This window comes from Poecilia formosa, unplaced genomic scaffold, assembly GCF_000485575.1.
Source record: "Poecilia formosa unplaced genomic scaffold, Poecilia_formosa-5.1.2 Scaffold3, whole genome shotgun sequence".
In the NCBI taxonomy this organism is placed as follows: Eukaryota; Metazoa; Chordata; class Actinopteri; order Cyprinodontiformes; family Poeciliidae; genus Poecilia; species Poecilia formosa.
Window position 1 is genome coordinate 1,362,104 of NW_006799942.1, and position 10,268 is coordinate 1,372,371.

The window sequence follows — 10,268 nt, forward strand, 5'->3', positions numbered from 1 at the left end:
GACATGCAAACTTCACCTGACTGCTCAACTTCATGCATCAGAAGATGTTTTATCTTCTAATATTTTTTTAATTATAATTTAGGAATCCATGAATTTGAGACGAAATGCCTAATTATCCTCAATTGTTTTTATTTGATTGTGCTTTATTATTACTACACCTTCTTCCATGGGGTTAAAAAGTTTACATTTTTGAATAAATTTAGTTTGTCAGTTGCACTATTTGTACTTTGATTAACCATTTGCCGACTTGACCGATTCAGTGCCTCGTTCCGGAGAAGGTGATGCTTCGACTAGGACATTTGTCTTTTCCTCATCACCTTGATCCTGAAGACGGAGAGCAGCACCACAAACTGGTCACAGTCCATTCAGTGTGGTGTGCGAACAGAATAAACACCATGTTAAAAGATCAACAGGTTGGTATAACATTTTATTTATGAAACATTTGGCAACCAAAGAAGCAAAACTGAATTTCTGACACACGGTATAAAGTTAGTTGGTTCTTTATTAGAAAGTAACTGAAATGATACATTTGTATTTAATATCACATCTAACAGTAACTGTAACAAAAGCTTCCAAAATGAATTAGAAATATATTTAGTATTTTAAAGTTACAGTCTTGAGTAATTAATTCTGTAACTTTTACTAAACTATAATATTGAATTAGTTTTTAATTTTATTTAAATAATTAGCAACTGCTTTATGTAACAGGCATATTAAATATGTGCTGCAGTTTCACTGAAGGTAGATGCAGAATAACAAAACAGAATAACAGTTTTTATTCAAACATATTTGACAGACCTGAATTATAAGAATATCTTCAGTAAAACTAGTTTGACAAACTCTAACGTCGTATTTCTATTTACACTCTTGCATCCATACGTAAAGATATAAACTTTTAATAGAGGTTTGGTGAGAAGAACAACTACAAATGTGTTGGTGTTGCTTAGTTTCAGATTAAGAAAATCTCACAGGACGGTAATTATTCTAATTTAGAAATCAGTGTCACAAATGAGATAATTATGTCTTGCTTAGTTTAACTTAAAAACTAACTGAATATTATGTATAATTGAGCAAATGTAGATCTTACACATGCATCAAATTCTTCCAGTTAATCATTGAAGTTTAAAAGGATTTAATATTCAACCTAAAAGATGCAAAACAGAAACTCCTTTCACACTTTTAAGTGTCATTAAACTTAAATTTTAATTCAGTGAGAATTTGCCGCCTCAAATTTCGTCCATCTGCCAGTTTTTAGGGCATTAGCTCCACCTGGTGGTAAGTTTGAGGAAGCACACCAGGCCCATGCAATTCAAGGCGCTCAAGTTCATGCTGGTCAGTAAAAACATACAAATTGTGATTTATTTATACTCTTAAACTCCTACAGCTCATGTTTACACCTTAGTGATATATTTTTAATTAGTCTCCATATTTTATTCAAAAGTCTTCATCTTAAGTTTATTAAAAACCAGGAATATTTAAGCAAAATTCTTAAAAATCCCCTTTCTCCTCAGTAATAAATCCCAGCACCTCTCCATGTTTGTCCTGTGACTTCACAAGTGAACATGCTGCGGAGGAATTTGATGAAAAGCCGAAGACGCCTTCAGGCACTGAAAAACAGACGTTATGCAAGTTTTTTTCCCCCCTTTCTTTTCCTCTGGAGATACGCAACAGCAACCGAACCGAGGCCACACTATAGAGTCTTAAAACTCGATGCAGAGCATTCAAGGAAACAGAAAACAAGAGTTTTCAGTTTTTAAATCAATACATACACATTTCTGTGAGGTTTTATTTTCATTTTTTTGGACATGAGATCGATCGCTGCTGTGGTGTTTTATTGCCTTTCCTCTGAAGCGCACTATGAGACTTCTGAGGGGAACATTTTGTTCTTTATTGTAAGGCGGAAAAATCCAATCATTCTCAACATCCATGCAGGAACACAAGATTTTATCACAAAAAACTATTGAATGGGTTAACACAGAATACAATGATTCAAATCGTAAATTAAATATCCAGTTTACTGAACTGCATTCATCAGCAGCGTCCATCCTCTTCCTCTTCTTCTTCTTGAGTCATGCAGGGCAGGGCTGACCAGAGCAGTTCTTCAGCTGGCAGCTTTAGCATGCATACAGGAACATAAAGCTTGCCAGTGAAGAACTGCTGTGAGTCAGCCATCAGCAGAACATGTCGCACTGTGACACACCTTCTCCTTAACATCACAAACTGCGACTCCGTCTCCTTCCTTCTTCTGATTTTGGTTTATCCCTGCAGACAGAGAACAACAGACTGTCAAACTTCCTCGATAAAGTTTCTCCACATGAAGCGTAGGCACGAGGTGGCCTGCAGCCAGTCACACACGTACGGTTAGTGGGCGCAGAGAGAGAGAGAGAGTGTGTGCGAGTGTGTGATCAGCTGTGATTAAGTGGCTGAAACTAGATGATATGTAGAAACGCCTGAGGACATGCACACACACAAGATCATGACTGAGATTACCAGCAGCGGCCGCTCGGCTCCGTCTGTGCATGTTCTGCTGGGCCACCGGCAAAATTCTTGGATGTTCTTTTAGTTATTTAAAAATCACAGACGGCCTCTCAAAGAAACAGTCAGTTACTGTGGTTACGGGATGAGCAAGAGGAGCGGACAGTCTGTGCATGAGAGTGGAGACGCTGGAATCAGTTCAGAAGTGCAGAGAGCTTTTTGTGAAGCATTAGAGACCTTCAGGAGGTTTGGGAGAAGAATCATGTCGTTAAATATGATATACAAACTTTAAATTGGGTTTAGTCTGCACTGAAAGTAAATGTTCACAAATTTAAATTCAAGTTTTGTCTTAGAGAAAAAGAATTTTAATTCCTCCTCCAGTGATATGAATCCAAGTAGACTCCTTTTTCTTTTTGACAAATAAAATATAAGGTGCTTGGTCAGCATTAAAAATATTTTTTAGCCTTCCTACCTTAAGAGGTGACGTCACACTGGGTGTGTGTGAGGAGCTGCTTTAAGAGATTTTTATTAATATTTTACAAGTCAAAATAGAGTGGTAAAGTTGACTTGTTTGATTATCATGGTTAGAAATGCTAGCATGAAAAAAAACAGCATTCTCTGTGTGACTTAATGTGGAATCTTATCATACCAGAGATTTTCAAATATGTACAGAGCAGCGTTGCTCATCGGAATCAGCCTTCCTGTTATCTGCGAAAATGTCTTCCTGTCTCACGCCCTGAATGAACAGCAGACATGTATCGACAGATTTAGTGTTTGCAATTCTTTTGACTAGCTTCTTCGACTTCGTGCTTCACTGACCTTCTCTCAATAACTGCCTTCTCACCGAAGAGCGTTGCAGTCACTCTTTGCGGATGGATCTTTATAGTACAGTCACAAATCACATACATTTAATTTTTGTGATCCCCCCCCCATTCTAAGCTGAATCAGCTAACTCACTCACTTTTTGGTTACCTAGCAACTCACTCACTCTAGTCTTTGGTTACCTAGCAACAACATGTTGAGTAACATGTGCAGCAACCCTTTAAGGTTTCGCATAACCGCTTAAAAATAAACTGGATACAACAAGAAAGATTAGCCTGCCAGTTTGGTAATATTTCAGGTATTTAAAATAGAAACTAATTAATAATTATCTGTTTCAACTGATATAAAACATTTATTGTGATATGTTTTTCAGCCATATTGTCCAGCTCTACTCACAAGAGGCAAATCAGGCTATTTGGAAATATTGCTGGTTGCAAAACACTCAGTTGATCTGTCAAAAACTAAAGGAGGTAAATACCATGATTCTCTGAAAATTTGTGGTATTTGCTGAAAACCGTATCACAGTGTATGTGTTTTATATCTGTTGATATTGATAATTATTGATCAGATTAGATTGCCATTGTACAGTAAGCAGAACAATGAAATTATTAGCCCAGCTCTTCTTAGAGCATTTATAAATGGTCAAAACACAGACAGTGTGATCTGAAAAAAAGGATGCTTTGTTTTTTTTTTGTTTTTTTTTATTATTATTTTAAATTTATAAAATCCTGCCAAACAGTTGGCGTGACATTTAGTTTTTTACTTTTAAGCAGTTATGAGGCACAGTGGCGAAACCTGAAACTGCCGCTGTGTGAGTTACTCAACAGGTTGTTGCTAGGTAACCAGAGAATAACTGAGTTGCTAGGTAACCAAAGAGTGAGCGCGTTAGTTAATTTCACCAACCTAACCATTTTTTTCCTCTATTGTTCTAATTCTCAGTTGTGGCTGAGCCTTTTTCCTTCAACCAAACCTAAAACAGAAAAACTAAAATGTGTCACACATTTTAGAAAACTGACGAATAGCTGTTCAGTAAATGACAGTCTGAGCAAGTCTGTGCTTCTCCTGCCTGCAGAAAACCTAATCTTGAGTAGCTCTGGAGGCGAGAAGGATGAGCTCACGTGAGGCAGACGGGCAGCAGTACGTACTGTACGTTCCTGCAGGTTGGAGCGCCAAAATAATCACAAATATTTGGGAGTATTTGCTGGAGGGCATAAGTGGCTCACTTAAATCATCTGAAAGAGAGTTCTTTTGACCATAAAACTAAGAATCCTATGTTGTGCAGAGACATAAGCCTCCTGACTGATTTATCAATGTGACGAATGTCTGTTTTTTCCTGAATGTGGTGAGTCAGCAGATCTGGCGGCTGCTTGTGCTGGCTTGCAGCTGACGCGCTCCGAAAACCAATCTCCAAACAACATCTCAACACAAGTCATCAACTGCAGAAACTGATTTATGTTTCTGTGCCAATCACATCAAGTTCACATATGGAATAAATGAAACCAGCAATGTCATTTATTTTAGCTTTCTCCAGTCAAAGATAATGGCGGCCCACTGGACCTTTTCTTTCCATCGATGGCATTAAATAGTGATTGGCAGCACATGTCGTCTTAACTGTCCTCAATCTAAGTTCAGAAATATAAAATTAGCTACAATAAGGTTAATTTCATTCATTATTGACATTGGATTTATCCAATAACACAACTGTTTGATGAAACATGCATAACTTACAAAAGGATTTTGTTCCGTTTTTTTAAATGGCAGCCAACACAGACCCAGTTAGAAACTTGTAAGGGTTTGTGATGCACCAGTTAAATGGTAAATTATAAAAATCTGACATGTTTTCTTCACATCTGCTGTTCATTCAGAGTTCAGGTGAGAGAAGATCTTAGTAGATAACATGAAGGCTGTAAACAAACAGAGTGTAGCAAGGTTGTTCTGAACAGGAAAATCTGGAAATTGTGGCGGAAGGACACAAATAAGGAAGAAAGAAAAGACACAAAAGGAAAAGAAAGGAAGGATACAACATTTAAGCAACAGGATAGGGAATCAAACTGGGAACACAAACATATTTCCATGTCTTATTTTCCACATTAATCTACACATGAAAACAAAATCAAATTCAGACTTCCTAAGGACTCTGTGAAACATCCTAATAACGCTTTTTATAGGCAGGAAAGGCTGCGTTAATAAAAAGATGCATATTCAATCTGTTATCCAACACGCAGTAGAAATGTAATAGAATAATGAGAAAATGAAAAGCAGCAGCTCAACAGATGATCCTGAGCTCAGTTTGCTGAGACGGCCCTCCACTCCCTCCTGACCTGCTTATTGGTGCTATGCCTCAGAGTGGCGTCTTCAGTTTCCTGTCTCCTTTTTTTCCCTTTTCTGTGTCAGCCATGACCAAGTAATGCCTTTGTCTCAATTAGCCCTGTTTTTGTAATGTTGTTTACAGAGACTTTATAATTTATTTTATTTGTTGTTTCTGTTTTATTTCAGATATTTAAAATATCTTCCAGTGTTTAAATATTCATCAAAATTTAAATTGTATTATTCCATTACCATCATATTACTTGGAAATGGTCTCAGAACAACAATATTACAATTTATTGCAAAAACTTCTGGGATAATTCATCGTCCAGCGAGATGCGTTATCGTGACTGGCCGAGTTGTGAGGCACAGAGGCGAAACCTTAAACTGCTGCTGCGCAAGTTACTCAAAACGGTTGTTGCTAGGTAACCAGAGAATGACTGAGTTGCTAGGTAACCGCAGTCTGAGTCAGTTAGGTGATTCCACTAAGCTAGCTTTAGCCGACGCTGAGAGGTTGAACAGCTACAGCCTTTCCCTCTGCCTACATCCCCCAGAATGCTGTGCAGTTCTGGACCGGAGTCCTGTGGATGTTCTATGTATGAGCTGAAGCTGGACTGGAGCTGCTGCTCCCGAGCCAAGCGTCTGCATGTGACCCGCTGGGAATGAGAACGTGTTGACACGCTCGGGCTTTCGCTGGCTTGAATAAGGTCAGGGAGGAGGACATCCAGCGCACGTCCTGAAGGCTGCGGCAGAGTTGCAACTGAATTGCTTATTTGTTCCATAATGAGACCCTCCCTCCCTGCGCAGACAGTGACTATGCACGGGGCCTGACCTTCTGCGGTGCCACTCTTTCCAGTGTCTTCTCTTCATTTTTTTTTTCTTCCTCACTGGCTCGTCTGTCCTCCCCACCTTCTCTCGGTTAGATCAGACTGTCCTGCATTCCTGACATTCCCACTGCGCATGTTAGAAATTCCACCCGGCTGCTGTGGGCTGGAGAAATCTCCTCCACTCCTCCTCTTCCATCCCCTCTCTTCATGCTTCACTCTCAGCGAGCTTGACCCTCCCGTTTCGAGGTGAATAGAGTCACATGACGAGCAGCGTCGAGGGCCTTGAGACAGGCTTTCATGCACGGAGCAACAGTGTGAAGGAGATAACACGCACAAAGCCCGTCGAGGCCGCGCTGAGCAGAAAAGAGGAAGGCAACACCGAGCAGGATGTGTGCATCAGAGGAAAATAGGAATGATGACGTACAAACACAAAGAGGAAACTACTGACATTAAAGCTCTTGAAACTGGGTTACCACAGAGATAACCCTAGAAGGCTGATGAGAGGCAGCAACAAAGAGCCAGCACAGCTAAATGTATTTAAGTAGGTTTACTTTAAAATGCTATGCAGCTGCTGTAAATCAATGGAGAGGGTAAGCCTGTTGCAATAAACCAGCTAATCATGTGGTAAATTAAAAAAAAAAAATCAATAATTTACCTTTGTGTAATTAAAATTTCTTTAAGTTTTTGCCGATTCTGTTATTTTGTTTACTTATTTTGGATATTTAGGATGTCTTCCATTTCCAGTTTTCAATGTCCATTAGAATTTAAAGTTTATGTGTTCTTGCATTATTCTGCCATTACCATGGTTGTGTTACTTAATAGTATCATTTATCGCAAAAACGTCTGTGACAATTTATCATCCGACAAAATGTGTTATCGTGACAGGCCGAGTTATGAGGCACAGTGGCGAAACCACTGCAGCTGTGTGAGTTACTCAACAGGCTGTTGCTAGGTAACCAAAGAACGAGTGAGTTGCTAGGTAACCAAAGAACGAGTGAGTTGCTAGGTAACCAAATGAGTGAGTGAGTTAGTTGATTCCACCAACTTTACTTTTGCTAACTGTGAGCAGCTAACGCCGTTCCTCTGCCTACATCTCCCAGAATGCTGTGAGGTTCTGGATTGAGGTTCAGTGAATATTCTATTAAATTTATTATCTATTCATATAGATCTTGTGACTATTGCGATATAATATTGTGAAGTGGGAGGAAAATGTAAATAAATACGTCTTTGCAGAATAGGTGAAGAGTTCTGGACTTTGACTAGGCCATTAAAAAAAGCTTACATTGTAGCTCTGACTATGGGTTTAGTGTTGTTGTCCAGCTTGTAGGAGAACCTTCACCCCCATCACCTTTGACCAGCTTCCCTGTCCCTACAGATTAAAGGTGTCCCCACAGCATGATGTTGCCACCACCTTGTGTTTCCATAGGTTGGGGTAGGGTTAGTATTTTGCATGATCATCATTCACCATGTTTGCAATCCACTGAAAACGGCACCAATTGTGACTTTTTTCCAACTTTGACCTTCTTGTTGACACTAAGTGCCCTCCATATTTTGTTTGGCAGATGGGCTGTAGTTTTCCAGTATTTAACTCTGGCCATGTCAACAGTCTCCACGATGCTGATTGTTGAAACAAACCTCTGAGGCATTTGCAGAGTAGATTGCATTTGATTTTTAGCTACAAGCACTGAACACATCTCTTTAAGAATCAAATTGAATTTTGTTGCTGCAGTATAACAAATGCTAAATACTTCTGCAAAGCATCAAGTTGTGAGACTGTGAAGTCACACTATAACACAGAGCAACTGTGTTACACAAACTTCACCATGAAGCTGCCACAGGGAAACGCATTAAAAAAAGGAGAACAGATTTTGCATAATGCAGCTGCAGCTCTCTGAATGGAAAAAACTCAGTAATGAAATGTTAAATCCAGGTAGATTCCTCTGCCCTGGGTGTGGCCCGGGCTGAGAGGCTGTTTCACGTCCCAGATTGAAGTTTCTATGACAAACTGATCGTTTCATAATGAGAACAAGGACAAAGACGGAGAAAGGGCGGAGGCTCACATAGCAGAGAGATCCTCTTCTTACACTCTGGTGCTCACAGTTTCCAAGACTTTAACCCTGAGATCACAACAAATAAAAGGTTGCGTGTTGACTACTTGAATGCTGTCCTGAATTAGTGACGCTGCATGAGGCCTATAAGCCCGTCCTCAGGCACTCAGTGCCATGTTTTAATTGAACCTGCATACGATACGTCCCTTCTTGCCCCATTCTCCCATGACAAGGCACGCAACATGAATTAAAGGGTGGAACCAAGTTGAGCAAGATGGCTTCACTTCTGCAAAATGAGAGCAGTAAGGCAGCAGAGGCAGCGAAGGAGGAGGACGTGAAGAAAGATGGCAGGAAGAGCCTCTCTGTGACTGACATCCTGTCGTCTGCATATGATCCTCATTGACAGGATGAATTATGTCACGCTCCGGACTGCAATGGCACAAATGCAGCTCGTGACACAGTCTACTGCGCATTCCTACCGGCACACTGAACTCTGGCTGCACAATTATGTAACATGCATAACACCAAGCTTTCCTCTACAACCATCTGAACCAGAGGAAAAATCGCCCATACATGAAGGCATTTTTGTCTTCTAAGCGTTTCAGCAGAGCTCCACAATGGACCTGGAGGGTTAAATACTTTTATTCCCCTGCTTTTCAGAACGTACTTCTCGTTCTCATAAACATCCAAATAAACTTGAAGAATTTCCCATCCCTGCCAAATAACTGCTGGTGTCACTGCATTTCTGAGAAATGACTCTGCCTCGGTTATTCAGATTTTCACCTATCGCCTACTTGAGCGCAGGCTTCCTCCTTGGCCTATCATGAACTCAGCAAATTTTAAAGAAGCTTCAGATGGTGGCCCTTCTTGATGGCTTAGTCCAGGTCTAGAAGAAGAAAGTTAGAACATTTCCAGCTTGCATTATAACATTTGTTCAACATGAACTGCCAATTTGACTAGCAAGCTTCCTCATTCCTCATATGAATTCATTTTTATCCATTTTCTGTAACATTTGTGTAGTTGTAGGTATTATGGGATGAAAAACACTTAAACTGGCTTAATGTTTTTACTAGAAATGATTAAAATGTGAGTTTACAGCTTATCCGGACTAAATGTGAGATTTCTTGTGAAATCAGAGCTCCTCAGAGTCAGAAAGGCAGCAGGCCTTCAGCCAGAACTCCTAAAACACCCGATCTAAATCCCCACGAAGCTCAGAGTCATAAAACATAAGGCGGAAAAAGGCAACAATCTAGCGTATAGATGTGAAAATCACAGGAATTATGCGTTTCCCAGAGAACATTTTAATACAAACTGGGTCATGAAGCCACCACGGGCTAAAGCAGGTTGAAAGAATCGAGCAGATTGTGGGAGAGAGAGGGAGAGAGAGGCAGCAGCGCCCAGACAGAACGGATTCATCCAGCCCCACCTTCAGCACCAGCCGCCGGGTTGCTGCTCCTGCCCGCTCCCCGGCTCATCCGGAGCTCTCCGCCGGACTTAGGCGCTCCGCCTCGCCCACTGCTTCCCGCGGAGTCCTCCCTGGAGCTTTTCCAGGGTGTGTCGGTGTCTGTGGATTTCCTTCACCCACACGCTTGCACAGTGTTTAAAGGTCTGAGTGGATTTCTGGTATCTGGAGCGCTTTTCATCGTCGGAACAGCGGCGGACGCAGCGCAGGACTTCAGCTCCTCTTCTTTTTCTTTTCCCCGTTTTTTTTTTTACACAACTCCTGTCTGTCCCAGTCCTCCCTCCCTCTATATCTCACACACATTCACACGCCCCGTCCACACGCACA

The 10,268-nt window shown here is 40.7% G+C and overlaps 1 long non-coding RNA gene across 1 annotated transcript; it reads right to left on the reverse strand.

The window, feature by feature from the left end:
- Positions 1-1,772: 1,772 nt before the first annotated feature.
- LOC107836469 (uncharacterized) lies at positions 1,773-10,268 on the reverse strand. The gene is made up of 2 exons (XR_001662374.1): positions 9,906-10,268; positions 1,773-2,262 (listed from the first exon to the last, which is right to left on the reverse strand). It is a non-coding gene; the product is annotated as an uncharacterized LOC107836469 (long non-coding RNA).